Consider the following 6,555-nt stretch of genomic DNA (forward strand, 5'->3'; position numbering starts at 1 on the left):
AAAAAAAAAAAAAAAAAAAAGGCCAGGCGCGGTGGCTCACTCCTGTAATCCCAGCACTTTGGGAGGCCGAGTCGGGCGGATCACGAAGTCAGGAGATCGAGACCATCCTGGCTAACACAGTGAAATCCCGTCTCTACTAAAAATACAAAATTAGTCAGGCATGGTGGTGTATGCCTGTAATCCCAGCTACTAGGGAGGCTGAGGCAGGAAAATCACTTGAACGGGAGGCAGAGGTTGTGGTGAGCCGCGATCATACCATTGCACTCCAGCCTGGGCAACAAGAATGAAACTCCATTAAAAAAAAAAAAAAAAAGGCCAGGCGCGGTGGCTCTCCTGTAATCCCAGCACTTTGGGAGGCCGAGACAGGAGATCGAGACCATCCTGGCTCACACAGTGAAACTCCGTCTCTACTAAAAATACAAAAAATTAGCCAGGCGTGGTGGTGGGCACCTATAGTCTCAGCTACTTGGAAGGCTGAGGCAGAAGAATGGTGAACCCAGGAAGCAGAGCTTGCAGTGACCCAAGATCGCACCACTGCACTCCAGCCTGGGCAACACAGTGAGACTCTATCTCAAAAAAAAAAGAAAAAGAAAAGAAACATGATAAGTGAGAAGAGTAAAAGATACCATAAAAAGCAGGCTTGATTGTACCAGATGTTACTAACACAAAAATATTAGACAATAAATATCTACATTATATGTAAATCTATACCTAATTTTCATATCCCCCACTTCCAAAAATGTAGTTGAGGAGGCCAAGAATAAAAGAAAATGTTAAAAATTATATTAATACATAAAGAGCTGGAGAAGACAGGAGTGGGAGGATACTGTATATAAAGAACTTTTCACCCACAGCTTTGTCTTTCCTCAGGTACTGTTACCAGTAACCTGCTTATTGGCTCAAAGGTCCAACCCTTTGTCTGGAGTCCAAGATTGATTTGAGGGAAAAGGCAAGCCAGGTTTCTGCTCAACTCCAGGTTGAAGTTAGAGGTCTGAGGAAAGAACAAGGTGCATTTAAATGAAATTCAAGTTTTGGAAGACATCAGAAAGGGAATTTTCAATTTCTTTCTTGTACAACCTAGCTGTTTGAGTTACCATACATTTCAGTCTAAGAAAGCTGCTTTTCGAGGAGGAGGAAGAGGAGGAAGAGGAGGAAGAGGAGGAAGAGGAGGAAGAGGAGGAGGAGGGGGACAAGGACAGGGAGGAGATAGGTGCTCAATATTAAAAAAAAAAAACCCACACTAAAATTATGATTGATCATTATCTGAACTGCTCAGATTCCAGACAGTCAATGCCAAAGGAATACTCTGTATAATGAATTATGTGATTCCTACTTGCCTAGAACTATTTATAGGAGATAAGCAAGACCTTGCTGAGAAACACTAAGACCTACATCAACTGAGAGGCTCATGTTATTAGAAGAGTGCCCCATTGTCTCTTGGCCTTTTGGTTAAGATCAAGTGTAGAAGAGTTTCCAAATTTCTACTCATAAAATTATACATACAATACAATTTCATCAAAATTCCAAGAGACGTTTGGGTGCAACCAAGATAATTCAAAAATTGACATGAAAATGCAAAGAAACACAAACAGCCTAGACACTCTTGAGGAAAAAGAAGGTGAGTGTACTTGCTCCAAATACAAAGTTATGGTGAGTAAGACAGTATGGTATTACTGTGAGGAGTGACAAATAGACTAGCGGAACAGAATCCAGAAATAGACATAGACATATATGTTTACTTGATTTTTTTACTAAAATGGCACTGCATATCAGTGCAGAAAATATTAACTTTCCAATAAATGATACTATAATAACTGAATACACACCTGGGGGAAAAATGAAATTGAATCCTACCCTACAAAAATTCCAGGTGGTGTAAAGACCTAAACGTTAAAGCCAAAATCTAGAAAGTTTTCCGCTTGGCTGGGTGCGGTGGCTCACGCCTATAATCCCAGCACTTTGGAAGGCTGAGGTAGGCGGATCACCTGAGGTCGGGAGTTCCAGACCAGTCTGACCAACATGGAGAAACCCTGTCTCTACTAAAAATACAAAATTAGCCGGGCGTGGTGGTGCATGCCTGTAATCCCAGCTACTCGGGAGGCTGAGGCAGGACATTTGCTTGAACCCAGGAGGCAGAGGTTGCGGTAAGCGGAGATAGGCCACTGCACTCCAGCCTGGGCAACAAGAGCTAAACTCCATGTCAAAAAAATGAAGGAAAGAAAAAGAGGAAGGAAAGAAAAAGAGGAAGGAAGGAAGGAAGGAAGGAAGGAAGGAAGGAAGGAAGGAAGGAAGGAAGGCAGGCAAGTTTTTGTCTTTAACACCAAAGAAAATCTTCATTACCTTAAGGTAGACAAAAATTTCTTAAACAAGACTAACCATAGGAAATGATATTATTACAATGAAACCCAGAACTTCTATTTGTCAAAAGGTACCATATAGAGTGAAAAGCCAAACCAGAGCAGGTGAAAATATTTACCACACATACAACTGAAAAAAAAGATTAATTTACACACATATGTACAACTGCTGCAAATCAGAGAAAAACAACCCAATTAAAAATTGGTCAAATATTTGAACAACATCTTATAAAAGGGGTCATTCAACTGCACTCCAGCCTGGGCAATAGAGACTCAGTCTCAAAAAAAAAAAGGGGGGACAGTCAAATGGCCAAGAATCAGTGCTCAACTTTATTAGTAATAAAGGAAATTGAAATTAAATATAAATTAGACACCCACCAGATTGGCAAAAATTTAAGAGTTTTATGATGCCAAGGGCTAGCATGGATGTGGAGCTAAGAAAACTCTTGTAAACTGATGGCAAAAGTACAGTAACTTTAGAGAACAGTTTGGCAATCTTTGGTAAAACTGAAGATGTATAAACCCTACCTATCAACATTTTTTTTTTTTTTTTTTGAGATGGAGTCTCACTCTGTCACCAGGCTGGAGGACAGCGGCATGATCTTGGCTCACTGCTACCTCTGCCTCCAGGGTTGAAGCGATTCTCCACAGCCTCCCGAGTAGCTGGGACTACAGATGCATGCCACCACGCCCAGCTAACTTTTGTATTTTTAGTTGAGATGGGGTTTCACCATGTTGGCCAAGATGGCCTTGATCTCTTGACCTCGTGATCCGCCTGCCTTGGCCCCCCAGAGTGCTGGGATTACAGGCATGAGCCACTGTGTCCAGCCAGTATTAGCAATTTAATCGCTAGGTATATACACTACAGAAATGCAAGCAAGTGTGTACCAAAATATGCACACAAAATGATCATAGTCACACTGCCTGTAGTAGCCAAAAATGACAAGATAAATGTCCATCAAGAGTAGAAGGATAAGGCCAGGACAGTGGCTCATGCCTGTAATCTCAGCACTTTGGGATGCTGAGGCAGGCGGATCACCTGAGGTCAGGAGTACAAGACCAGCCTGGCCAACATGGTGAAACCCCATCTTTACTAAAAATACAAAAATTAGCCAGGCCCAGTGATACACACCTGTAATCCCAGCTACTTGGAAGGCTGAGGGAGGAGAATCACTTGAACTCGGGAGGCGGAGGTTACAGTGAGCCAAGATCGTGCCACTGCACTCCAGCCTGGGCAACGGAGCAAGAATCCGTCTCAAAAACAAACAAAAAAGAGTAGAAGGATAAGTAAATTATAATATGTCCATATAATGGGATAGTATGCATATAGCAATAAAAAATGAACTGTTGGCTGGGTGCAGTGGCTCTTGCCTATAATCCCAGCATTTTGGGAGGCTGAGGAGGGTGGATCACCGGAGGTCAGGAGTTCGAGACCAGCCTGGCCAACATGGCAAAACCCAGTCCCTACTAAAAATACACAAGTTAGCTCGGTGTGGTGGCATGCGCCTGTAATCCCAGCTACTCTGGAGGCTGAGTGAGGAGAATCGCGTGAACCCAAGAGCCAGAGATTGTAGTGAGCTGAGATCTCGCCACTGCATTCCAGCCTGGGTGACAGGGCAAGACTCTGTCTCAAAAAAAATGAGCTGTCACTTTTATTATGTAGTCTTTTGTGAAAAAAAGAAACAAAGAATGTCTATTCATACAAAGTTAGAAAACAAACAAAAATTGCACTTCTATGGCTTTGGGATTAATTCATAGGTGCTAAAGCTCTAATGAAGGGCAAAGAAATGACCACAGTGGTTATCACAGAAGCACAGTGTTGTTTGTGACTGTGGAGGAGTACAGTAGAGGCTTCTTCAGTGATGGATGTATTCTAGTTATTGATCTGGGTACCCCTTACATGGATCTTTATAATTACTTGTTAAACTGTGCAAGTTGGTATTTTACTTGTTAAGGTGAACAAGTGGGTGTTTTACTTATTATTATTATTTTTTTTTTGAGGCGGAGTCTTGCTCTGTCTCCCGGACTGGAGTGCAGTGGCCGGATCTCAGCTCACTGCAAGCTCCGCCTCCCGGGTTTACGCCATTCTCCTGCCTCAGCCTCCCGAGTAGCTGGGACTACAGGCGCCCGCCACCTCGCCCAGCTGGTTTTTGTATTTTTAGTAGAGGCGGGGTTTCACCATGTTAGCCAGGATGGTCTCGATCTCCTGACCTCGTGATCTGCCCGTCTCGGCCTCCCAAAGTGCTGGGATTACAGGCTTGAGCCACCGCGCCCAGCCGTGTTTTACTTATTAAACTGCACAAGTGGGTCCCATTTCTTTACCAAATTTGAAGAAAAAAGCCGTTGGCATTCAAATAAATGTTATGCATCTCTAAAAATATTTTCAAAATATACTATGTGGGAAAATATTTAATTTTATGTCAAAATGTAGGATATAAAATGGCAAATGCTGCATGAATTCAATTATGTTTTATGTGCATATATAAATTTTCTACATCAGGGATTTCTGTACTTTTGAAATTATTTAAAACAATCATGTTTTACTTTTATAATCTGAAAGAAATCACATTTTTTAAAAAGATAGCATAAAAAAAATTAAAACCGAGTGCGGTGGCTCACACCTGTAATGCCAGCACTTTGGGAGGTTTAGGCAGGCGGATAGATTGTGCCCAGGAGTGCGAGACCAGCCTGGGCAACATGGTGAAACTCTGTCTCTACTAAAAATAGAAAAATTAGCCGGGCTTGGTGGCATATGCCTGTAATTCCAGCTACTCGGGAGGCTGAGACAAGAGAATTGCTTGAGTCCGGGAGGTGGAAGCTGTAGTGAGCCAAGATCGCGCCACTGCATTCCAGCCTGGGCGACAGAGCCAGATTCTGTCTCAAAAAAATAAAAAATAAAAATAAAAGAAAAAGAGAGAGAAAAAAAAGAAAAATTAAAATTGTCTGACAAATTAGTAAGAGAAAATCACGTGTGGGAGGTGGGGTTTGAAGACACCACATTTTCTCAAAAGGGAAATTCCAGGGATCAGGTCTTCTGATAAGCAACAATTTTCAAGAGAAGGAAAGCAACTATGTCCTGACAAAGAAAAAGGGATTTCAGGAAACAAGAGGAAAGGACAAGCTACCTTGCAGGTGCCTTGAGGATGTTCAACAGTCATTCTTTACTCCTCTCCGGAGGTCTCTATCCAAGCAGGGCAGAGCTAAGGAAGGAGAAAGGAGTCAGGAAATATCAGGTTCTTCTGAGAGCGATTCGGTTTGACTATGTCAGAAGTTACCTTGACTCAGCCCCTACTGCCCACCACCTACAGAGTAAAGTCAAAGAAGTCTAGGACCTCCTGCTCAATCCGGGCTGGGTCAATGTGGTTCTGGGCAGAATCTGTTTCTGAGCTCACAGAGGTCTCCAGTGGCTGAAGTCACAAAGACAGAGACTCCCCATACCTACATTGGCTATATGGACACATAGTCACACAAACTCACTCACTCACACCAAGGGGACATAAACGTCACAGGCACCCCAAACCTAAACACAACAGGCTGCACATGGCCACACAATCACACACCATACACACAACGGGGGCAGACACGGACACAACTGCAGAGTCCGTGGACATCTCTCACTCAAACTCCCAGTGACATACACCTTGGGATCGCAATGACAACTATGTCACACGCACCCTACATCAACAATATCACCAACACGCGCGCGCGCACACACACACGGAAGCAGCCACAAACCTCACAATTAAGGCATACTACACACAGTTCCGCAAATGGTAATAAACACACACACACGCCAAGGGGACACACAGTCACAACCGCGGTCCAGGAACCTCACACTCGCAAACACAGCAAACACAATTAAACTCCACTCACACCCGCACAAACATAAACAAAAAGTCCTCCCCGCCCTCACAGTTCCATACACGGTCGCACAGATACACGCCCACCACAGAGACACCCCCAGTCACAACCGTACACACTCCTCACAATCGCTCCTTAGCCTGCTCCCCACGCAGCCCACACAGGTCGGGAGTTCCTGTCGTCCCAGGCTCCGAGCAGCCTCACTTACGCCTGTTCGGGTAGGGTCAGCTCCGCTCCACTGGAATCCAAACAAGTCGAGCCCAGCTACCTCACAAAGCCCCAAGGCCGCTAGCCCAAACCCGCGGGAAGATCCCGCCCACTCCTCAAGAGACAATCT

General features: G+C 44.0%; 1 protein-coding gene across 4 annotated transcripts in view; it reads right to left on the minus strand.

Moving 5' to 3' along the window:
- ZNF345 (zinc finger protein 345) overlaps positions 1 to 6,555 on the minus strand; it is a 30,682-nt gene that overhangs the window by 23,674 nt on the left and 453 nt on the right. The window contains exons 1-3 of one of the 4 annotated variants that reach the window (XM_023229237.1): positions 6,427 to 6,546; positions 5,483 to 5,557; positions 853 to 991 (exon numbers count right to left, since the gene is read on the minus strand). The gene's annotated coding sequence lies outside the window, so the exon portion shown is untranslated. Of the gene's footprint in view, positions 1 to 852; positions 992 to 5,482; positions 5,558 to 6,426; positions 6,547 to 6,555 lie in introns of those variants that run through there. The other 3 variants (XM_023229239.3, XM_023229236.1, XM_023229238.3) reach the window with 3 other exon arrangements.

Source organism: Piliocolobus tephrosceles, chromosome 21, assembly GCF_002776525.5.
Source record: "Piliocolobus tephrosceles isolate RC106 chromosome 21, ASM277652v3, whole genome shotgun sequence".
Classification (NCBI taxonomy): Eukaryota; Metazoa; Chordata; class Mammalia; order Primates; family Cercopithecidae; genus Piliocolobus; species Piliocolobus tephrosceles.